The following is a 26,524-nucleotide window of genomic DNA, read 5'->3' on the forward strand; positions in this document are numbered from 1 at the left end:
TATTTTTACGATTTTGAACACCAGAAAATTAATCATAACTTTTGTTTTTTTCTGAACGAAAATTGAAATTATTTTTTCACAAAATAGCTCAGAAGGTGATCGTCCTTTGCTTGCGTGTCCACAGCAATACATAACTCACCAATTCATGCTTGCTCCTCAGACTATAATATAAGTAGTAATTGTTTGAAATTTGGTCGAAAAATGAGTGAGCAGTGAAGCTTTAAAGCCCTTCCAAATAACTGAAACTGCCACTTAACCATATATTAAAACACTACCGTGTTTGAATTATATATATATATATATATATATATATATATATATATATATATATATATATATATATATATATATGATGAAAATAATGAAAATAGTATTCCGACAAAATAGAGAAATAAAAAGGAACAAACCGTGTTATGTGTTCATCAACGTTTCGTCTTTATTTCGAGACTTTTTCTGGATGAATGAGATTAAGAAACAAAAACACCAGTACAAAATATTTGAAAATGTTTCATGTGCAAAGTGTGACGCTGTTCTATTTCAGAAAATGGAAAAAGACGTTGGAAATTCAAAGAAGGAGGAGCAGGGCTTGCGCTGTTAAAGAGAGGGAGATTTTTAATAACGTCATATAGTCGTTAATATGTTTTAAAAGATATGAACGCAGTTAATATTCTTTCTGAAAAGAATATATCCGTTAAAATTCAAACATACATGTGTAACAGACGTGAAATGAGTGTTTTGTTATGTAATCTATTGATTGAGATTATATGTATTAATCATTACAAGGGGTGTTCCTATGGTGTGAGAAAGTTAACCGGTGTCTACAATTAAATTATGTATTTTTAATAAAAATTTACTTATAAATGGCGCTACATTATAGAAACGTGCAGGTTTTTTAATTGTGCTTGAATTTGCGATAAGCGCAGATTCAAGGTATCCGGCGCGGTTTATTTGAAATATATATATCATCATCATCATCATCATCATCATGACGGGCTCCTTGCCCGGACCAATGTGACTCTTCCTCTCCAGAGTTTCCTGTCTTCCATCAGCTGCGGTCCTGGATATGACCTTAAACTTTATCCAGTGGTGAGGCCCCAGCTTGCGGGCTTTGGGGAGTGTGGAGCCACCCTTTAATTGCCATTGCTCCCAGGTCCACTCTGACTCGGAGTGGTAGTACCTGTTAGGGTCCCAACTATGGGTTAAATAGAAACCGACTTGAAAACAATAAATATATTCTATTTAAAATCTTTTCTTCAAAATCTTTGGATTCGGTTTTAAATAACCTGAAAAGGGTTGATATGCCGTAAAACAAAAACAACCAACCAATCCATCAGCTTCCTCAGATCTTCAGGTTCACAGTAGCGTCATGTGCTATTTGCTGGATGTACGTAGATCTAGGTCGTCCTTTGTTTGCGTGTCCGTGTCTTGGAGTCCACAGCAATACATCACTCACCAATTCATGCTTGCTCCTCAGACAATAACCAGCAAATCGTAGGCGTCTTTCTCTGATGGTATTAGATATGGCAGGTATGTTGCCATAAAGTTGCTGCTTCGTGGGATGATTTTGCCAAGATATATTTAATACTGTTCGTAACATACGGGTGTATGTGCCGTTTAGTTTTCTTTCCAATCTTTTGGTGAGTGTCCAGGTTGTAGCACCGTAAACAAGGACAGACTCTACTACTGCCTTGAAGGAGTACCTTTTCAGTTTGTTAGTTAGTCCCGAAGTCCATACTGAACGCAGCCCATCCAATGCGGCCCATGCTTTTGAGATGCGAATTTCGATATCTCTGTCTGTGGAAGCTATGGTTGATCCAACCAGAGCCCTGATCTCTCCTTTCACACTGAAAGTCATAAACTTTGTCTTATCCGCATTAATGTGGAGACCAATGTCATTTGCAGACATTTCTAGCTTACGTAACAGTGTTTGCACATCAGAAGTGTTGTTCGCGAACAAAGCAATATCGTCTGCGTAATCTGCATCAGTTATGTGTGCTAATTGATGACGTCTGTTTCTGGATTCATTTAGGGTGAAGCCTAGCGTGTTGCGTATATCAACAGAGGTGCGAAATACAAAGTCAAGAGAGACAATGAAAAGAAATGGGGCAAGAGTATCTCCTTGTAGAACCCCGGTGCGGATGTCGAAAAATTCAGTGTCTCTATCTGGTTACCTGATCATTGCTCGAGTGTGCTCATATAGCATCATAATAGCATTAATGACTTCATTTGGAATGCCATATGCTTTTAATATGCTGGCCATTTTTCCTCTATGTACGGAGTCGAATGCTTTGGAGAAATCTACAAAGATCATGACTGCCTCAATATTTTTGACTTTGACTCCTTCAAATAGCCTCCTATATATATATATATATATATATATATATATATATATATATATATATATATATATATATATATAGTGTCCGTAAAGTTACTATACAGTCTTACAAGTTACTATACAGACACCTTGTAATATATTAACAGTACAATAAATTTGCGCTCTTCCAAAGTTAGCTTGCGTGGCATGCTTGATTAAATAAACATGTAAAAAAAAAAATATTAACTATTAATACAAATATAATACAATAAAACGATAAGTTATAGTAACTTTACGGACACCCTGTATATATATATATATATATATATATATATATATATATATATATATATATATATATATAACTACTTCATTTACTCACATAAAATTAATATACGAAAGTATAGATTTACGCGTAAACTTTAAGTATTTACTTCAAAGTGCTCAATACGTAAGTAGAGCTAGTTAGTAATTCATAAAATATATATGGCGATCAAGCTTAATGGCTTAATCTCCATGTATATTTTATAAATTACTATATATATATATATATATATATATATATATATATATATATATATATATATATATATATATATATATATATAAGAATGCTTAGGCATGGATTTGGCTCATCCTTATGTTGTCGGGTAGAGTTATGCCGTCTTATGACTAAATAATGTTGCTGTTTATTTCATGTAAGACTGCTTTGCCCATTTCGATAAATATCTTCATTGTTTCTCCGGTTGGAATTACTTTATCTTTACGGCATTGGTTTCATGAAATTCGTTTTATCAGGTTTCTCCATCTATTTAAAACTCTTTTTTTATTTTTCTGTTTTTTTTTTCTTTTTTGCCGCTATAAATGAAAGCAAATAACATAAAATAGGAATACGTTTATTCGAAAAGACTTTCATTAATTACATCCGTAACAGCCGCGCATCTTGACCGCCATTTTTTTTTTCTTTTCTATTCCTCTCCTCGACTTCTTTTATCTCGTTTCCTGTCTATTAAGGCGGAACGCAATCATTATACAAAAAGAAGGCACGATCAGGAAATACACCGACCACACAAATTTTATTTCATTAGAAAAGTTTATTTCTTCTATCTCCATCTATCTTCTATCTTCCATCAACCGGTCCCCGCCCCCCGAAGAACCAAAACCAACAAAATCGATGTCAATGTTGAAATAATTGTTCTCTGTTTATTGGTCATGTGCAGTTCTAGGAGGTCCACCTTCCTAGGCTTTATCTTCTCCTTTTGGGAAATGGTTCGTTTACAGTTAATCGTTTAACTAGTGACAACTAGGGAATAATAGCGGCGGGGCTGCCCAAGCATTTTTTGCAGGTGATAGTATTCTTCCTTTAGGACGCTGACTTTTTCAAATACCACTTTCCGAGACTTGTGTCATACCAGCCCACCATGGCGTGAGGGATAAACAAGGTCTGCTTTTTTAAGAAACACACACAGGAAGAAGAAAAGGAAAAATAAAGAAACAAAACAACACACTGAAGATGGAGTATACCTCTGAAATATATTTGTGATAAATTTCAAACAAGTAAAATATTTGTTTATTTTCCTAATATTACGTTGTAATTTGGCTTTCAAGCGCACTTGATACGTGATGATTTTATTTAAATTAAAACACCGTTTCTATATGAACTCTCATCTTTGACGTTATTCTCGCGTTGCCTACGCACTTGATGCGTATTTTATTTTACAAACAGATATTTATGGGTATCTCTAGTGTAAAAATGATGAACGGAGCCTTTATGTAACGTATATTTGAATCTCATCCTCTTTATTATGGCTGGCACTTTTTTTTAAATACATGTGCCTTCTTTTTCCTTTTTGGATTGTAATTGATTGTGGCTTTTCGATCTCGAGAAGTATTATATTTAGTTTAATTTAGTTTTAGGTATAAAAAAGGACATGTGGAGCGGAAGCCATTCATGAAAATTCAGAAAGCCCTTAAACTTGTGAAATGCTGGCAATATGTATTAGACATCAAGTAACAAATATTCAGTTTCTTTGGATCAGTTTAAAGGGAGTTTGGGGAGTATATGTTCACTCCTATTTAGAAATCCAAACACTTAAGATTTGCAACGAATTTAATCCGTATTTATAAGTAGGACTATGACAAAAGCATATTCTTTTCAGTGTTTTGACTCTCGAGTATATATCTGTCACAGTTAGACTCAGTTAATCGACCGAGAACCACATCACTCTATATAAAAGCATATAAGATATCAACGGATACACACTCGAAAGTCAAAACAATGATAAAATATGCTGTTGTTCTAGCCCTATTTATAAGCAACCAATTAAGCAAGGTTAACTGAATTTTAATGTATTTTAACACCCCTTAAACTTAAGTTTTAAATTCCAGACATCTACAATTAAAAATAAAAAATTTTTATCAAAATTGGAATAAGGATTCTTGTCGTAATGTTAAATAGCACTATACAGGGAACGTTAAAAAAGTAATGTCTCCTATTTTTTATTCCACCCGAATGGATCAGAAGACATTGTTATGATGATTAAACTTAAGCTTTCATGACCTGAAAGCTTCATCTCTCTATTGCAGATATTGACAGTATAAAACTCTAAGAAAAGAACCCCTGTGATAGACGCGCGTCAACAGTAGCGCTGTGTCATTGAATCCTTCTGTGCAGAAAAAAAAAATTGAACCGATTAATATTCGCCGGCGGCTGTTGAATGCTTACGAGAAACCCTCTCTACCACCAATAGCAATGGCCAACGACTCTTTATCTGAGAGTCCATCTTTCAAACTCCTTGGCCTAACGTTCACAGGAAACATGAGTTGGAACAATTACATTGAAGGCATTGCCAGGGCCGCTGCAAGAAAGGTAGGCTCTCTCTACCGTGCTAGAAAACTACTAACACCCGAAAGTATCCTGTACCTCTATAAGGCCACCATTCGCCCATGTATGGAGTATTGCTGCCACATCTGGGCTGGTGCATCTGCTACTAGTCTCTCGCTCCTTGACAAGGTTCAAAAGAGAGTCGCAAATCTGATAGGCCCTGAACTGGCATCTAAGCTTCAGCCTCTGTCCCATCGACGAAATGTTGCATCCCTCTGCCTGTTCTACAAGTATTTTAGTGGTGAATGCTCTGATGAACTGCAATCACTTGTGCCCCCACGACGCGAGCACCCTCGACAAACCCGACAGGCTACTAGATCCCACCTCCACACTGTAGACGTCCCTAGATGTAAAAGATCTTTTTACTCCAATAGTTTCTTCCCCAGAACCGCAAGACTCTGGAATTCCATTCCAGGTCCCTGCTTCCCCAACAGTACTGACGTGCAGAAGTTCAAGTGTAACGTGAACCGACACCTTGCTGCCCAAATCCCTACATAGTACCCCAGTAGTTGTTGCCCCTGATAGTAGCCCCCTACACCAAAGTGGCAATTTGCCTTGTTTGGGGTGAAAATGTAATAAAAAAAAAAAATAAAAAAAAAAGCCGAAGCAGTTGATTTCAGCACAGTTGGCCGACGCCACAGAGATGTGAGTGACAAAGAACCCTTCGGACTTTTACGCCCGAAGGCATCGTTCATCGCTGGGAAAAGTGCGTTTAGAATGGCGGAGACTATGTAGAAGAATAAATTTTGGGTCAAAAAAGTAACTTGTTTTAACGATACGACTTCTGTCTTCGTAGCTTTTTAATTTTTTTTTTTTTTTTTTTAAATATAGGAGGACTTAATTTTGGAACGATCCTCGTGTCTTGATTTTAATCTTTGTAAGGGGGGGGATAAAAATAGCGTGAAACTATTCTGTTCGGGAGGAATTATTTTTAGTCCTCTTGGGACGCGTATTCTTTTTTATTATTCTAGCCTGGGTGCCCGGCGTTTTTTGGATGTTTGGACGTGTGTGTTAAGCAAAAAAAAAAAAAAAAAAGTGGGAGTAGACAAGCAGGCTCGAACCCGTGACGTAAAGGCGAAAAAGAAAGTGAAAGAAAATCTTACGTCTTACCGCTATTCCATGAAGCGACCGGAAGTTCGGAACGTTAAAATTAGGCAAAGTCAAAATGATATTGATCTCATTAAAATCCGTCGCCTCTATTGTAAGTTTTAGACATACATACATACATAATACATATATCCATCCATACATACATACATACATACATACATACATACATATATACATACATACATACATACATATATACATGCATACATATATACATATATACATACATACATATATACATACATACATATATACATACATACATACATACATATATGATGATGATTGCAACGTCTTGTCAGACGAGTGCCACTCCCTCAGACATTTAAAATCCATGAGCCCAAATGTTTGAGGGAGTATCTATACAAATATGATGTTACAGAGTCTTAGCTTTGTACGACAGCTAAGTCTCTCTCTCGGTTCAAAATGTTGAGATCCAGCAACAAGCAAGCGCAAGATAGCCAGCAACAAATTAAACTGCATACCAGCTTAATGCGGGTACTGGTCTTCCGCTTTATGGTTTTTTTAAATCAGAGATTTGCTTCTCCTAGAAAGGTTGCCTTCACCATAGCTTACGGGAACCCTCTCTACCCCAATACACATATATACACACAAATATACACGGTGCTAGTTGGCCGTTGACCCAGAAAAAGAGTTCATTCGCCCTTTGGAAGGTCTTGTTTTTAATCCTTCAGGGAGACTAGCCGCCCTCCTCACCAAACAAGTCTGGTGGGGGAACCAGTTTAGTCGCTGGTGACCCGACCATGAGGCAGGTAGTACTGGGTTACATGGTACCAGTAGCATATGAAATGACCTGACACATAATATATACATACATACATATGAAATGACCTGACACATACATATATACATACATACATATATACATACATACATACATACATACATACATAAACAAGCTTCCTTCAGTCTTGACAGACTATGGATACCCTTGAAAGAGTGCCTGCGCGTGAAATTATTGTGGCAACAGTTGCGCAATCTCCAACCACACTTCTCCTGAGTCGACATGGTTGAATACCACTGGCAAGTGGAGATTCAGGAAGATTGGAAACAATGCCGAGATAAGCGGAAAGCACAAATAGAGCCGATGATTCCCAAACGACCACCCATCTGGTACTAGCCAAGCTCAACGTTGCTTAACTATGGTGATCTGACGAGAACCGGTATGTCAACGTGATTATGCCGTACAGCAAATACATACATACATACATACATTTAAACAGACAGGTGAGATTTATATTATAGATGTCTGTCGATTAATATAGGGTATATTGGAATCTCATGTTTTTTTTTATTATTTTAAAAGTACTTTTGCCTTCCTCTCCATTTTCGAATTGTAATTACTTATGACTTCTAGGTCTTTGAAAGTCTTCCCGCCGCCATCCTCAGCGGTACCCCACATCACGCCACCTCGTGCTGGTTTCTTCGCTTTCTTTAAATTTTTATGGCATCTTAACGACAACATCTGTAAAAAGTAACGGCGGAACGGCTGAGATTTTGGATTTAGAAACTCCACGAGAGTTTCTTGATCTTTGTAGAGAAGGCAGAGAAAAAACATTCGCGATGTACACAAAAAAAAACTTCCAATAAAACAAAATACAAAATGTCGGAAACAATTCAAAGCATCTCTACGGATTTCCTCTTCCTGTTTATTTGGCACGGAATCCACAAACAAATATTTATTAACATGGCAATTTCCAAACAAAGCATGGTTCAGTTGTAATGGATTCGTGGTTGAAAAAAATAATAATAGAAAGGTGAGAATGCAGAACATATCATCAGTAGTTGTGGGAAGTTAGGACAAAAGGAGTATAAGAGGGGTCATGACAATATTGCAAAAAAGATCCGTTGGGATATATGTAAGAATCGAGGATTAGAATGCAGTTAAAAAAGAATAGTACAAGTAAGTTACAAAATGGATGAAAATGAGACAATTTGATTGAAGTAAAGAGTTAATTTCGTTGGAAAAAAAAGGAACGCAAGGTAATAATCATTGATATAGCAGTGCCAGCTGATATGAATGTGGTGGAAAAAAAAGAAAAGGAGGTCGAAAGTACCAAGAATTGAAAAGGGAGATAAAAAGAGTATAAAACTTAAAGAAAGTAGAAGTACCTGTGGTGATGGAAGCCCTGGGGGGTGTGACAAAAGGGTTTGACATATAAACCTATCCAAGCCGCGACCTCTCTTGTGTCAGAGGTCGAACTCAGATAGTTATAATGCTCTTGGTGACCCCCACGGGTCAACGAGTCCTAATAAATCTCAAAGTTCACAACTCGGACGATTCCGAGTGACATCTTGTCAGTGTCACGTGTCCCACGGCGCGCCTCTATTATACAAAGGAGTGGATTAACCTTAACTTGGTTCGATGGCGCGTCTCTGCTGTACATGAAAGAAAAAGTTGATGGATCCCAACGTTGTCTCACGGCGCCTCTGCTGTACAAATGAGTTTTTAACTTCTGGGTTGGTCAGTTATGGCCTGTCGCTGTGAAATAAAGTTCCTTTCAAACGTTCCAAAAAAAAAAAAAATCACGACAATCGATTATTATATGCAAAGTAAACGTATTTTGGGAAATTCGAAGAAATTTACATAAATACAATTAAAAAAAAAAAATTGGAGCATAATAATCGACGTCATGCAAAAGATTCTGTACATTATTTGTCTCTTTTCTTTTTTTGTGTGTGTGGGGGGGGGCGTGCTAACGATCTTTTGTTCGTAGCAGGATGAATGGGGAGAAAAATACGATAGGGTAAAGCTATAATGTTCGTATGCAGTAATGTCCGTGTTCTGCGGGTTGGGCTGTCGGCTTCACTTCTGTCAACTCTCCTTTTTTTTTTTTTTAATCTTAACAAGAGAAGACTCTCTCTGGCACACAAATCGCGATTTCGTTTCGACAAGGATTAGTTACTCGACCGGAATATTCTTACGGTGCTAGGCATCTCTCAGGGAGGTCGTCCCAATCAGACGCTTCGAGCTTCTGGCTCCTTCTCCCATATAGCATCGTCTTGTTCTCGTACTTGTTCTCATCCTGACGAGTTTTGACTGAGTCACACCATTTATACTGAGGTAAGTGAGGTGGTTTGGGCGAAATCCCCTTTGATCAAAAACCAATCTAAGAATTCCATTTCATCTCTGGCCCTCAAACATTGATCAATCCCAATTGAACAGGTGCATTCGCCTTCGCTGTGAGATTTCGTAATTCGCAAGGAAAAAGATGGTTCAACTTTATGCCATTTTCGACCCAACCTCTTGACATCACCCTGTTAGTACGACTGATTTTAACCATAATATTTCATCTGCACCAGAATTTAGGATTTGACGAAGTCAAAACCAATTAAAGATTCTCATCAATGGTACATGAGGACCTCAACCAACCAACAATGTATGTAAAAAAAGTAAATAAAAATGGTTTAAAGTTATATCCCGTTGGATTAAGAAAGCCCCCCCTAAGTTCAATCTGCGACCAGATAAGGTTGATTTGCCGTCAAATTTCATTTCAGCCCGTGTATTTGCTATAGCTAGACGATTATGTCACAAGTAGATTGAGAAAATTGGGAACCATTGCAAGGTTAGATTGCCTTGTCGGGAACCGTCAGAATGTTATGGAAAGTGCTGTATGCCTGAGAAAAAAAGATGCTGATACCCTGTAGTGATTTGTTATGATCCGCCTATCAGCATAAAATCGGCAATAACAACAGCTAGACCCAATGTGTCAACAGAAACAACAACAACAACAACAACAACAAGTAATTGAAAACGAGAATCACAAAATCCTATGGAACATTGACATACAAACGGATAAACCCATCCAAACAAGAAGACCGGATGTTAATTAACAAGAAAGAAAATTCCTGCCAAATCGTAGACTTTGCTGTCCCAGCTGACCACAGGATAAATGTCAAAGAAAAGGAGAAACGGAGCAAATGCACAAAGTTAGCCAGAGAGCTGAAAGGGATATGAATGATGAAGAAAATAATAATAAAAAAATAGCAAGAAGGAAAAATCCTACCAGATATTAGATTTCACCGTTCCAGCAGACCACAAGGAGAATATCAAGAGGAGCAAATACATTGAACTTGCCAGAGAGCTGAAAGAGTATAAAAAAAGGAAGAAAGACAAGCTAACACCAATAATAATAAGAGCACCGGAAACAATTTGAAAAAAAAACTTCGAAAAAGAATGTGAGAAATTGAAATCCAAGGGATGGCTGAGAAGATAGATAGCAGTACTGAAAACACTGAACTAGAGGACAAGACGCCTGTAAATACTTGGTAGTTCTGCAAGCAGACGCTATCAAGGCAACAGAAATGAAAGAGAGGATTGGAAAGGAACACATCAGGAGAACAATAAAACTCCTGAAAACTAAATCATATAGCAGAAACCTGATAAAAGGTATAAATACAATAGATAGAGGAACGCCACATGGGATCAAGAAGACTTAAACTTTATAATCGTAAGTTACCTCCCCTTAAAAAATATGTGGTGTCAGAATCAACTGGCAAATTCCAAATAGTTGAGAGGAGTCGGGGACTTCCATTGGATCAGTGCGAAGAGGACTGGGCCCTTGGTGAATGAAAATAAATTGTTGTTGCCAATCAATAAGTGCCTATTGTGACAATGAAAAGTCGTTTGCAAAAGTTTATTGAAACCACATAATAAGTGAATACAGCAAATTATCCTAAAATTAATACAAAAATAAATATGTCAGCATAGAGGAAAGCAATGGTAACTGGCTGTTGCAATAAGTCATTTGTAACGGTTATTGAAAGAGGTGGATGGTTCTGGAAATTTGGGGAGATTTCTTATCACTCAGACTCCAGCGAACACCACCGGTTATTATCAGTGAGTAATCTCTGATAATGACATGTGTGAGAACCCCTAGAGAGTAAGTGAGGAGGGTCAAGGAGGATGGAAAGATCGAGAAGAGAAAGTACTAACTGAATCTTCACTGGATAGGTGCAAAGAGGACTGGGACCTTGGGGTGAAGACCAATAGTAGTTATCAATGAGAAATCAATGGTAAATGGCTATTGCAACAATGCAAATTTATTTACATAGATTATCGAAAGAATGAATGACTAATAGAAATCTGAGGATACTTTTTGTCACTCAGACTCCAGGGAACACTACAAGTTGTTCTCAATGAAAAATCTTTGATATTAACATGTGTAAAAACTCCTAGTCGGTTACTACTACTACTACTACTACTAATAATAATAATAATAATAATAATAATAATAATAATAATAATAATAATAATAATAATAAAAATAACTAGCGAAACCTTAGGAAATTTCACAGGGGACTCATTTATAAGTAATATATTGATGTTGGTATTCTGTAGATATTCAGCGTAAATGGAGACGTTCTGATATTATTGTAGCTCTTTTGTTAAAACTGCAAAAGTATTTATCTAAGCCATCAGAATCGTAAAGTACGCTTAAATATGGTATTTTAATTCTTGCAGATTTCGTATATATATTATTATAGAGTTAATGTTCTATTGATTTTTATCTTCATATATAATATTTTGCATGCAGAAATTACCCTCTGCACCAAATATCCGAAGGTTTGCAGCAACAGATGTCACATACAAATGTATTATGTTTACACTATTAGCCACTTATGTAACTTTAGACGATATTTTTGACATATTTAGTCGTTATAATAAAATCCTACATTATATACTAGGAGCGCCATAATCACCATCTCCCCATTCTATTGAGGAAGTAATTATTACTTTTCCCTCCAAATCTAAAGTCTTCAAAACCCAACAGTCAGAAATAATATACATATACCGCCCTCATACACAAGCCATTACCTTTCCCTTTTCCGTTACAAAAATAATAATTACTCCTTTCCACACTTCCGGCAATTCCCATTGGCTGCGAGTTTATAAATCGCTTATATGGGAATACACATCTTAAATAAATGAACACGCTAGACCTTTACAAACATGGCCGCTCTCTCTAGATGTTGACATCATTTTAACCTGAAACGAACCGTTGTTTTTTTTTCGAAATATGATACTTTGTTTACTATTTTCCTGTTTATTACACATTTTTCTGCATAAAAAAATCATGTAATCACGAAATTGGAGGTTTTAGAGAACATGTAGCGAAAGACTATAGAAACTATTATACACGGAGATAGAGAGAGAAAGAGATGGGGAGAGAATGGGAGAGAGATAAACAGAGAAGGATAACCAGAGGAAGAGAGGGAAAGACGGAGTGTTGGCATCATCATTAAAGAACAGCGAGCAAAAACTATAGAAGCAATTATATACGGAGATAGATAGATAGATAGATAGATAGATAGAGAGAGAGAGAGAAAGAAATAGAGAGAGAGAGAGAGCTAAGATATAGAAAGAGAGAGAGAGAGAGAGAGCTAAGATATAGAAAGAGAGAGATAGGGAGAGAGAGGAGCGTCGTAATCATCGTAGCCGTGCTAAACTTTTTGGAATAATTTTATTGCGTTCGCAACTTCATTCACGCCTCCCGATACGTTCTATAGGCGTTATTTCGAAGGCCCGTGACGTCATAAGTTCACTGTGGGTCAGTCAACTAAAATGTTACTTTTTCTTCACTTCTTTTTCCTCTTAGCGTTACACGTTCGAGCCTAGTGATGTGGGTATTTTTTTTTTTCGCTCGAACGGGTACTCGATGTTATTTTCGTCTTTTTTTTATAGGACGTTGCTTATTTTTTAAATTTTTTTTCAGAGGATTCGCACGGGTAATATCTATTATTAGTTGTTTTGTTTTTATTAATAAACGCTAATAGGTAACAAAGCAAAATACACTGGTAAATTCTTTTATGTATATACATTGAAAAATATTTGTGCGTACTTAACTATTATTAAATGTTTTGTTTTTATTTTTAAACGCAAAGAGATAACAAAACTAAATGACAATTTATATATATATATATATATATATATATATATATATATATATATTGAAAAATGTCTGTGAACAATATTTCTTTCAAAATTATAAAAAAGTTATGTTTATGTCGTCTAAAATTAAAATTTAAAAGGTTTACATTGTTTCAAATTATAAAGTGTTCTATTTATATTGTTTATAATATAAACAAAATTCTGTGTATATTGCTTAAAATAAGTAATTGTTTATTATTTAAAAAAAAACGTTCTGTTTATAGTGTTTCTTTTTTTCGCTACATTTACATGTTTACATGGTAACGCACAGGTGATTTAGTTCATTTTAAGTGGTAGAGGGTTCGAGAGTATTTTGCCACTTTGTCATACCCTGCCCACTTAGTACACATGGGCCGACCGATACTGCAACCACCAATTTGTTTTATTCGTTCATAGTATTTACGCATGGGAATTCTGACAGCAATAATCAAAGTTACATTTTGGGTAAATTTTTTGACAACCCCACTCCCACTCACAAAATGGGGGTGTCTATTCAGAAAGCTTTTCTTGACATAAGGACGTTGGGGGGGTCCATTCCGAAAGCCGTTCTTAACATGTGAAGGTTGGTGGTTGGGCTACAACAACAACAACAACAACAACAACAACCGTACTTTAATTTTTTAAGCGAGGGCGCATGCTACTACCAGGCAACGCTTGTTAACGGGTCCTGCTAGGATATTATAAATTTGCTATTTCAAAAATAAAAATCCGTATGACTTGGTGCACCAGCTCGAATCGAAACTGAAACCAAGACATATGAAATATATATATATATATATATATATATATATATATATATATATATATATATATATTACTTGAGTTTCTACAGCTATAATCGAAATCGAAACTAAGACTTATGAAGAATTGTTGATAAAATTATTTATAAAAAAGTAGATGACTTAAGTTTCTACAGCTATAATCAAAACTGAAGCTAAGACTTATGAAGAATTCTTGGTAAAATTATTTATAAAAAAAAATAAAATACTTAAGAGCTATCAGCTATAATCGAAACCAAAACGAAAACTTATGAAGAATTCTTGGTAAAATTATTTCTGACAAGAAATGGAAGTCCATAACAATTTAACGACAGTCACTCGGATGTAAGTGTGACACACAAAATAAATAAATAACACACACGCTATCCTATTAATATACAGATAATAATAATAATAATGATAATAATAATAATAATAATAAAAAGAAGAAGAAGAAGAATGAAAAGAAGAAGACGAGAAGGAAGAAGAAGAAGAAGAAGAAGAAGAAGAAGAAGAAGAAGAAGAAGAAGAAGAAGAAGAAGAAGAATGTTAGCTGAACATCAATATAAAAAATGAAGATACGAACTGGGATATAGGCAATCTACGAATTCAACCACAATGTTAAGACGTATGAGCATAAACCAGAAGTGGTTCAGGACAAAGATAATGTCAAATCTCTTTCGGGCATGAAGACTGATGAGACTCTTGAACGTTCCAAACCAGACTTAATCTTTCTAAACAAAAAAACAAGAAAACTTGACATTTCGATAGGAGAATGAAAGAAAAAGGAAAGAAAAAAAATGAATACATGTCAAAATCTAAAATGGGACTCTGGAAATGTAAAGAAGTCAAGATCGTTGCCATTGTGATTGAAACGCTTGGAAATGAAAAGTCACCATAAATAGCTTGAACAGATGAGACAAATATTTTCCAATTCTACAAAAGGCTGATCTGGAAGTGCAAGGAAAAGCTTGAATGTCTAATCTCAAAAGAAAAATCCAACTAAAACATTTAAAGGTTGAGACTACTATGAAACAACAACACCACCAACAACAACATCAACATCGACAACAACTACAACATCAACACCACCACCACCAACAACAACATCAACATCGACAACAACTACAACATCAACAACACCACCAAGATCAACAACAACATAAACAACTCCAACAATAACATCAACAACAACACCACCACCACAAACAACAACAACAACAACTACGACAACAACAACAATACCACCACTAACAACAATCCCACCGACAACAATAACTACATTAACGGCAACAACAACACCAATAATAACAACACCGCCACCAACGGCAACAACAACACCAATAACTACACTAACAACAATAACAAAACCATCAATAATAATAACAACATGACCACCACCAACAACATCAACAACTACAACAACAATATCAACAACAACGCCAGCAATAACATCAAAAACAACACCGCCACCAACACCAGCAACAATAACTACACCAACAGCAATAACAACAGCAATAACAACAGCAATAATAATAATACACCAAACAACAATAACACTACCACCACCAACAACAACAACAACAACAATACCATCAACAACAGCATCAACAACACCCACACAGTCAACAACAACTACACCACCGGCAACAACAACACCAATAATAACACCAACAACAATAACACCACCACCCAAACAACAAGAACAATACCAAGAATAGCATCAACAACTACATAAACAACTAAAATAACAACAACAACAACAACAACAACCACACCAATTACACTAACGGCAACAGCAACATTAATAGCAACACTAACAAAAATAAAAACACCACACCAACAACAACAATTCCACCGACAACAACATCAACAACAGCATCAACAACTACAACCACAACATCACCAGCAACACCAACAATTACACCAACGAAAACACCACTACTAACAACCACAACTACATCACCGACAATAACAGCACCATTATTACCACTGACTGGCTAACAGTCGTGACGTGTTACAGCAGTGGCGAAAGGGGAAGAACAAGAAAGATTCATTGGAAGATAAGCAAAAGTACAAAAAATACAAGGAAATAGTTGCTAAGGAATCACAATTGAAAATTATTGGGACTTAAAGTACTTTTCTACATGTGTGCAAATATACATTTATATTTAAATTCAGTTTATTTTTTAACTATTTTTTATTTAAGAGGTGGGTGTAGTTTGCTTGAAGCATGTATAGTATGTAGTCAAATAGAATTGTAGAAGGCGGTACAATGCAGAAGTAACGGAAAGACACAGGCTGAAGCATTAATTAAATTAAAATAAAAATAAGTAAAAGAAAAACAAACAAACAAACTCAATCATATTAAATTAAAAAGCCACCAACAATGTCCGGACAATTATTTAGCCCGATACTGTTACTATTTACTGTTTACAACAACACGTTTGAACCAAAGATAAACTATTATAAAAAAAACAAAAAATAAAAAACAAATAAATAAAATAAAATATAATATAAAATGAATAATTTAGAAATATAAAATAAGAATTGAGAAAAAAAAACCTAACCATATACTGCTCGCAAGTCCCGAGCGATGATTTGCTGCGGTATAGTTACTGCTTACAACAACACGTTTGTCAAAGTCAAGTAAATATCTGACGAAGAGATCTTTCTCGAAATATTATATTACACGGACATACCACCAGACCGACTTTCCCAGGTAACCACTGTGCAAATATAAATATACTACATGTATGAAATATGAATATGTACACATGTATTTATAAGCTGTATTAATAAATTTCTCACCTGCTTCAGCCTGTGTCTTCCCGTTACTTCTGCATTGTACCGCCCGCCTTCTACAATTCTATTTAACTATTTCTGATCTATCCAACGGTAATGACTAGGGCTATGACAACAGCATATTCTTTTCATTGTTTTGAATCTCGAGTATATATCCGACACAGTTAGACACAGTTAATCAACTGAGAACCACATCACTCTATATAAAAGCATATAAAATATCAACGGATACACACTCGAGAGTCAAAACAATGAAAAAATATGCTGTTGTCCTAGCCCTATTAATGACTATGCTAGAACGCTAAATGTTTTGTTTTTGATTCCAGCTAGTACTAGAAATACAAGGAAAGAATCGAAGCAGAAAAGTTGACTGAGTTGGTAAGAATGAAATTTCATAATCAGTTTGAGCGAGATATTAAGGCACTAAAATGTCAGAACACATGGAATTTTCTGTTTAAAGGTGATTTGAAAAGATGCAGAAAATCTTATATTTGCTGCTCAGGAACAGACACTAAGTACAAATGCAATAAATAAAGTTGTATGGTATATCTCTTGAAACAGTGTCACACATTGTTAATGCGTGTTATATACTTGCTCGAAATGATTACAAACGTCGCCATGTCAAAGTTTGTACAAATCTGCACTGGAGTTTGTGCTAAAAGTTCGGAATCCAAGTGACGGACAAATGGTACCAACATCACACAGAAGGGGTAGTAGAAAATTATTGATGTGGCTTCCCCAAACGATATCAACTTAACAGGCAAAAAGAATGAGAAAATACGGAACTATCAGAAACTGAGGGTGGAAATTGGTAGGTTGTGGAATAATGGGGTGCCTTTCGGGTTAAAATGGCTAAAATTGACACTTTTGTGCTTATTAAAAAAAATTGATGCTTTGGATTTTTATAAAACTTTCCGAAAAGTTGTAACTGATTTCTATATTATTTTAATTGGAATTCATTATTGAGATGAGTATTATTTATATTAATTTATTTATTGCGGGCTATCATTCTCATCTTTATTAGTTGCTGTTTCACGACGTTTCGGCCAACTATTCCTCTGGCCTTCGTCAGGTGGCTACCGTGACGGATAGGAATTTCGAATCCCCTAACTGCATTCTCAGCAATCGCTTGGCTACGGTGGCATTGATTGCTAAGAATGCGGTTAGGAGAGTCGAAGTTATTATTCGTCGCGGTTACCACCTGACGAAGAACAGAGGAATAGTTGGCCGAAACGTCGTGAAACAACAACTAATAAAGATGAGAATAATAGTCTGCAATGAATAAATTAATATAACTGATTTCTATATAATTTTGTGTGTCTATATTTCGCGATAACTCTTGGGTGTACCCCAGGGGCTCTTTTAGGATTAATAAAAACACTCCATTTCTGAGACTATTTAACCATATTTGTCCAAAATCTCCTGTATATGTCTATTTAGCAGTTTTCCATAGTGTTGAGCTCAAATTTAAATATGTTAAGGCCTTGGGGACTTTTGGGGCTAAATGGGGGAGAGGAAGCAAATGATGGACTTAGTCATTTCCTTTTTTTTTTTTTTTTTTTTGCATGGTGCAAAACTCAAATTTACATATGTTAAGGCCTAAAACCGCGCCGTTTATTCATTTTCACCAGGATTTGACGTCCTTTTGGAGTTACATTGGGGGGGGGCAAATGCTGAACTTAGTCATATTTTTATGCCTCGTTCACTATATACTCACAGGAGACCATGCATTGGGTTCGGGCATTTAAATTTCGGCACATACTCCGATTTCCCAGGCAATGCCGGGTCACAGGCAGGATAGTGTATAGATATTTTTTTTTTTTTGTTATTCTTTTACATAGTTTCTCTATAAATCATTCCTTTTCACAAACTGTTACTTTCCTGAGCCGCTTCCCAAATCGTGATCAGCAAGTCTTGTGTCTTGATCTATTCATGGCTAGATTGCTTGAGGTGTAAGAGCGTGTATAAGTGCGCGGGAAAGACAGCTGGCTTGCGAAGATATTAGCAGCAGTAGCTGAAAAAAGCACATATGCAAATTAGGAAGTATTACCATCCTTAATTCTCGGCCCTTGCTGAAAAGCTCAAAATGGTTGATTACATCAAAACGGGATTATCGGAAACTCATCAAAGACCCCTTTGGAATAAAATGTCAGGTTGATAAGAAAGTTATTGCGATTTTTAACTTTTAAATTCAAATGAACATATTTCGACTCAAGCGAAAATTTATTGGTCGAAATAAGCACCATAAGAATTAACACACTTTTTACCAATGAAAAACAATTGTATTTTTATTAAACAATTGTATTTATATACCAGTAACATAAAAATCTTTGTGTTCTGGTGGCGATGGAGTCGTTGAAGACCTTTTTGATATCGTTTAATGTTTTTAAGCATTTCTCACGCCAAAATTTGTCTAGATGCTTGAAAATGTCGTAGTCGGTAGGTGAGAAATCTAGAGAGTATTGATGAGACAGAGTTTCGTAGCCGAATACGTTCAAGTTCTGCAGGGTCGATTTAGCTACGTGCAGTCGGGCATTGCCGTGGAGGAGAATTGGGCCTTATTCGTTTGCTAATGTTGGGTGTTGTTGTCAAAGTTTCTGATGCATTTCAGCCATTTTTGTGCAGTACTTTCCCGCCGTAATTGTTTCGCATGCATTAAAAAAAACTGTAATGGATGAGACCGGTTACAGATCACCAAACACTCAGACATTATTTTGATTCAAAGGATGATAGCAATCCATCAGAGACCACATTAAAGACGCCCTTGGCGTAAAATATTTTCTCTCATTACTAAAAAGTGAGTAAACAAGACATCAGAATGGGCCAAGCAGACTTAAAAGAACACGTTTCCATACAGAAATTCTATAGCAATCTAGACTGTGGCAAATTTTTATTCGGGCAACAAAAAATTGCCTCTTTTTTAGGAAGGGATTTGGATTTGCCCTACCATAAAAATGACCCTGCATCTAATTGTCCCTTCTCGTATGAGGGCAAATATATAATGACTCTCTTAGCCTTTTGGCTGCGATAAAAAAAAAAAAAAAAAAACTTCGCCTTTTGACTACAAAAAAAAAAAAACGATTTTATTTAACAACCTGGTATGTTTGACTCGAAATATAGGATAACTTCTCCGATTCTATTTTTTGTAGCAACCTTCCTTATATCTCGTATTCTTTAAAACCAATCTGTAGAACAAGAGTAGCATTTTCAACGGCTAATTTTTAAACTTCTTTGAACGCTGAACTGAATCTAAAGGAAAGAACACCTTGAATATTTTGCATTGAAGACGTAAGCTTTTAGCAGATAAGATGTTTAATTGTGATATGTATTCTTTGTTTTATTATAGGCAAATATTATTATTATTTATATTATTTATATTCATTTAAGTTTAAAATTTATATTTTTTTATTTGTTTCTTTTATAGCATAAATAGATTCGACAATTCTATTTATTTTCAGTTAGTGAGAGGGAAATCTATGACCATACTTTCCCTTAAATACGTCAGTTGGACTTGTATTAAGTGCATTACTTAATATCATTGTGGTATTATGGTGAATGAGAATGCTAGCTAAGATTAGGGTAGACTAATCAAAGATGCATTGACAGGGATGACCATAGACACTCCCTTCCAAATTTTTGGATTCACCTTGTGCCTAATTTTTTGTTTTATGAACCTTTGGCAAAATAAAAAATATATAAATCAAAATGTAATATTTGTTCTTATACTACAAAATACTACATTACATCTCTCAGCTTGAGGTCAGCGAAAGAGAAATTCTTCAAGACTGAGGCAATTTATACTTTTTAAATCCAGACTGCTCTTATGGGTGGTGGCGGGGTATTTGGTTCTCCCCCACTGCAAGAACTGTGACAACAAGCTCGAAAAGTGGGATTAAAAAGTCAACACTCCCAAGGAGGGGGTGCTCTGATCTGCAAAAGGTGCCTGGGCAGTCCCGTCAGTATTCCAAGATAAGGGCGCCTCGGGCGATTAGCAATAAGCTAATCCCTTCTCAAAAAGAGGAGATAAAGCCTGGAAGGATGGACTTCCTAGAGCTGCCTAGAACGAGCATTACACCGCAATCAGGAGGGATCAGGTCATTACAGGAATGGTTTAATCTCTGTTGATTTTGGGGTCTGAGGATAAAAATATCTAATTCAGACTACCCTTTTGGGGAGGGAGATGGATTATGCCTAAATTCGAAAGCAACCGTGTGTCTAATCCGTCCTCGTAAATATTTACTTCTTTTTGCCGAAATGCTAAAAAAAATTTCGTAAAAAGTGAAATTAAAAAAAAAAACAGCTGTTTCACTTCAGAAATATTTTTTCAACCAGCTGTTGCATTGTGGTCCTTTTTCTTCTGTTTAGTGATGACATTGATTATATAAAAACTGTTGTATACCTTGCCTGACTATTGTACTATATAAAAGATATACGAGGGGTGTTCCAAAAGTAATGCCTCCAATTTTTTTTATTCCGGATCACAATGAATTGTTGTGATGACTGAACTTATGCATTCATGACCCGAAAGTTTCATCTCTCTGTGGCACATATTGACGATATGAGGCTCTAAGAAAGCAACACTTGTCATAGATGCACGTCAGAAGCAGAGATTGAATCCCTTCATGCTGAAACAATTGAACTGATCGACATTCTCAACATTGACCGACGGTGCCTGGTGAACGTTTATGAAATCGGTGCAGTTGATTTCGGCACAGTTAGGAGATGGGTTCATCGATTTCAGATTGCCGAAAGAGATGTGAGTGACAAAGCTCGCTCCAGACTTTTACGATCGAGACATCAAAAGAGGCTGGCAAGAGTGCATTGGAAATAATACTGACTAGCCCGAATGTCGCTCGTTTTGATGGTATCCCTCACGTCTTTATAGCTCTTCAACGTTTTAGTTTGTGAGTTAAAAAAAAAACAAAAAAAAGCAAGAGGCTCGTGTAAGTTCCTTTATACCGTATTCAAATTCCGTAAGGAATTAAGCAAAAACACTTTCAAACGGAAATGACACCTGCGACCAAGAATTCTCTGTCGAATCGGGCACTGTGCATCTCTGCAGACATCTAATCGCCATTTACTAGAGAGCGTATGTATTCTCTCTGCGATACAAACTTAAAATATAATTGCACTTATCTAGTATTGGACAAAGAATGTATTATATGCCGTTTGAAGAAATCTTTTTTCTCACCCTTTGTTGTTGTGGTTCTTCTACTTCTTCTTCTTCTTCTTCTTCCTCTTCTTCTACTTCTACTACTACTATTACTACTACTACTACTATGACAACTACTATTTCTTATTCTTCTTATTATCATTATTATTATACTTACTAGCAGTTTCTTGGCCTTTTGGTCAAGATCAAAGTGTAGTATCTGTTCTTCAGATGCTGCACTTCCATTTCTTGTTCTCTTTCGGTGGAGGAGAAATCCTTCACGACTGAGACAATTTTTATTTTTGTACCTTTTCTCCACGTTAAAAAACGACCCTGGTGTCTAACTCTGTCCCGTGGGGAGGCATAGTAAATAGGTACTTACTAGCAGTTTTCACACACGCCATCATTATTTTAATACTACTACTTCAGTTTTCTAATTGCTATTATAATTTTTGTTGTTATTATTTTTGTTACTAGCAGTTCAGACTGGCTTTGCTCAGGCCTTATACACTATTCATAACTTTATTTGCATATGTATATATGTATTAAAAAGTTTGACTCATGTCCAGGTAACCTACATCTAAGTTTTCAAGTGTTTAGACCCAAAATTGGCGAAGGACTTTGGTAGAGTCTGCAAAGGTCAACTCCTTCAACTTTGACCTCTTGGCAGCCAAATTTTTGCCCAAAACCTGATTTAAAAGCTTGCTGCATGTCTGAATACCCTTTATGTAAAATTTCAAATATTTAGGCCCAAATTTGGCTGAATAGTTTGCTAGAGACCACAAAGGTCAAATCTTTTGAATTTTGACTCCTTGGCAGCCAAATTTTCGACCAATACCCGATTGAAAACCTTGTCCTATGTTTGAATACACTTTATGTAAAATTTCAAATGTTTAAACCGAAAACTGGCTGAGTAATTTAGTAGAGACCGCAAAGGTCAATTTTTTTTTTAACTTGGACCCCAATTTTGACCCCTTAACATTTATTGTTGTGGGTTCAAATCAAATTAAAAGTTTGATCCATGTCTAAATAGCCTACATCTAAATTTTAAAGTGTTTAGACCCAAACTTGGCGGAGGAGTTTGGTAGAGTTTTCAAAAGTCAAATCGTTGAACCTTGTCGCCTTGTCAGCCAAATTTCTGGCTGAAAACCGATTAAAAAATTTTTCCAAAATACCTCTTATGTGAAATCTGTGGACAGAGAATTGACAGAGTAGTTTGGCAGGGAAATGTACACACATATAAACACACAGACAATTTCACTTTTATAGATATATAGATTACTGCTATTATTGTTATTGTTGTTATTATTATTATAACCATTTATGTTGTTATTATTACTATTATTATTCTTGTTATTATTGTTATTATTATTGTTATTATTATTGTTGTTATTATGATTGTTATTATTATATTATTGTTGTTATTATGATTACTATTAATATTTTATGTTATTATTATTGTTATTATTGTTGTTATTTTAATTGTTGTTATTGTTATTATTTCTGTTATTATTACTATTAATATTCTTATTATTGTTATATTATTATTATTGATATTTTTTATGTTTATTATTATTTTTGTTATTATTGTTATTATTGTTGGTGTTAATATCTATATATTAATACGATAATTCTCTACGACCGTTATCATCCTGGAAAGTGGAATATTCCAAATGGCTTATAAACATTATAATAAAACAAAAAAAAAATTGGTGTCACTCGTTAGGAAAATATTAGCCACATTCTTATTATATATTAATACGTCGAAATAAGTAAAATTATATAGTGCTTTTGTTGTTTAGAGATTTTTTTAAATTTCCGCACTACAGGTGAAAACATTATTACCTACCGTCCATAGAAATAAAGATAGAGTTGAGAAATACGAGAAAAAATGGCTCTAATGTGATAAAAAGACTGCATAGGACAAAAAAGATTATTCTTCACTAGATTGTGAAGTCAGTTTTGTACTTTGTAAGATAAAGTAATCTGGGCGGTACTTTCCCATATGTGGTAGTAATTCTTTGCATTTGTGATGTTAGGCTGTATAAGAGTGTTAACTTTGGTCAAAATCGGACTTCCTTCTTTAATCGGATTTTTTTATTATCAATTTTCGATACTTATCAGAGGCATTCCAAATACAAAACTTATATAAGAATACTTGCAGATGCATCAAATACACGTTTGATAAATTCCAAAAGACGATCAAGGAATTACATAAAAATATACGACTCAGCATTTGTTTCTAGGTGATTACAAAGAGCATTTATTCCAGTAATTTCTGACAACGTACTTCACTGTGTTTCAAAATATTACTCACGCATCGAACATTCGCTCTTTTCACGCACACGTCTTTGTCGTCGCTTGCCTTTTCGCTTTTTCAAACAAGCGGCACATTTTCTCTCTCGCCGCGTAAGATTCGAAACACGTCCAATCGCTTCCTTTGCTGTCCAAATGCTGTCCTTTTTTAATACTTTTTCTTTACCTCGCATTGACATTATTGCGCATGTGTCCATGTGCTTCAACACGAGTCAAACGCCCTCTTCTCTCTTCGCTTTTCTCTGAACACGGGGTGTATTTTTTATTTTCCTTTTTCTTTCCTTCTTCTTCCCATGACATCAGCACGTGCGCACTTGCTTAATTTGCATATGTGCTAATGTTACATGATAAGGGCTGTCCCCTTTTCATGTAAGTATAAAAATAGAGAGATTAGTTAAAATGAAAATAAGAGAAAGCAGAAATCGAACTCTGGGCATAAGTTTTAAAGAACAATAGGTTTAAATGGAATGTCCAGTAAATTGTTAATTCTGATGAAATAAATAATAAACTATTCAATTGTTAGAAAGAATGTGGATAATAAAATATGGGTTAAATAAATTAGATATGTAGGTTGAATTCCTTCGTAAAAACATCAAAGAAAAAATAGGTTATTGGGAAATCATAATGTTGGAAAAACGTGCAAAGTCGCGCATGTTGAAACACGTGAATTTTGCTCACGTGGCCGGGATGCATGGATTTCTCAATATAGGAAGTGAGTTAATTAGTTAGTTAGTTAGTTAGTTAGGAAAAACAGTCAGTGAGAAACTCAGAAAGGGTCTGGGAATTCGAACGTCTAGGAAGCGAGACGATCACTTTGAAACTAAAATGTGAAGCTCTGAATTCTTGATGATGGAAACCACGGCCGGTCCTGAAGAATAAACCTCATCATGTGTTTTATAAAAACGTCGTCTTGTGTTTGTGATTCTTACAAAAAGGTAAAGTGAAAATTGTATTATATGTATTATATATCTGTGTTATAAAATGTCATTACATACACGTCTCGACATCTCAAGTCTACACAATGTCTGAACAGTGAACACTATCTCATCATTCTAAGAGCTTTCTTCTTCTACACGTCTAAAGAATGAACATATTTTTAATATATATGAATCGCTTCATAACAGAAACAACGACATCGTCATAACACGAACACGGAACGAACAATCTCTCTTTCAACATCTCTCTCTAGAACTCTCTTCTAAGCATCACTTATAGTAAGACTCTCTCAGCGACAAACACTCTTAATAAGACTGTTTCATTATCTCTAAGACTCTCTTTAATGAAACTCCTATATGTAACATTAAGACGGCTGCTGCTAGTTTTTTCGCTAGTCAGCTATCATAGGCTGCTGCTGATTTTCTCACACGCCCCCAAGCGCGCTATGTTACCGCTTCGTTATAGAAAGACATGCAGACGGACAAACTAAGAAGACTATACAATAGATATGCGCAGAAACTTTAGCAATATTAGACTTGGGTGTATGAAATAGTATTAAAATCAGAAATCCCACATAAGGTTAAAACAACTAAAAAAGTAAATTTTCCGATTAAATCTAGCGAAATATGAAGTGCCTTCAATAAGTTTCCAGACTTTTTCGTATAGGCACTTTCATTAATAGCACACGCATGAAACTCTAGTCCCCTTCAAAGTAATCTCCTCTGACCGCAGTGCACTTGCTGTACCGTTTCAACGCTTTTTGGAAGGCCCCATGGAAGACTCTTGTGTAAGCGTGTTAATGACCCATGCCACAGCCTCTTTCAGCTCCTCAGTTGTCTCATAACGACAGCCTCTAAGGGTTTCCTTCCGGTTAAAGAATGACCAAAAGTCACAGGGAGCAAGGTCTGGACTATAGGGAGGGTGAGGAACTGTCTTGATGCCCATCTTGGTCAAATAGTCTGTGACAAGGATGGAGTTGTGAACTGGTGCATTTGCATAAAACTTTGTGCAAATCTTCCGCATCTTCAGTTCCTTGTGAATAAGTGTGTGTACAGTTCCCACACTGACATCAAACTGTGCACTTATTGTCTCTATAGACACACGACGGTCCTTATTCATGAAATTCTTTATTTGGTCAATCATCTCTGGAGTTTTGACTTCCTCACTTCTCCCACAGCTCTCATTATCCCTCACACTCCCTGCCTTCCTTGAATCTATTATGCCACAAAAAAATCTGATACTCGATTCATGTAAGATGGTCCAAAAGCAGTCTGAAGTATTCCATACGTTTTTG

At 35.6% G+C, this 26,524-nt stretch overlaps 1 long non-coding RNA gene and 1 pseudogene across 1 annotated transcript in view; one reads left to right on the plus strand and one right to left on the minus strand.

The window, feature by feature from the left end:
* LOC145287775 (uncharacterized) overlaps positions 1–26,524 on the minus strand; it is a 233,785-nt gene that overhangs the window by 113,779 nt on the left and 93,482 nt on the right. The window lies entirely within an intron of this gene.
* LOC145288449 (U2 spliceosomal RNA) lies at positions 22,159–22,291 on the plus strand (annotated as a pseudogene).

The sequence above is a fragment of the Euprymna scolopes genome, chromosome 11 (genome assembly GCF_053919585.1).
Source record: "Euprymna scolopes isolate OS-2025 chromosome 11, ASM5391958v1, whole genome shotgun sequence".
Classification (NCBI taxonomy): Eukaryota; Metazoa; Mollusca; class Cephalopoda; order Sepiida; family Sepiolidae; genus Euprymna; species Euprymna scolopes.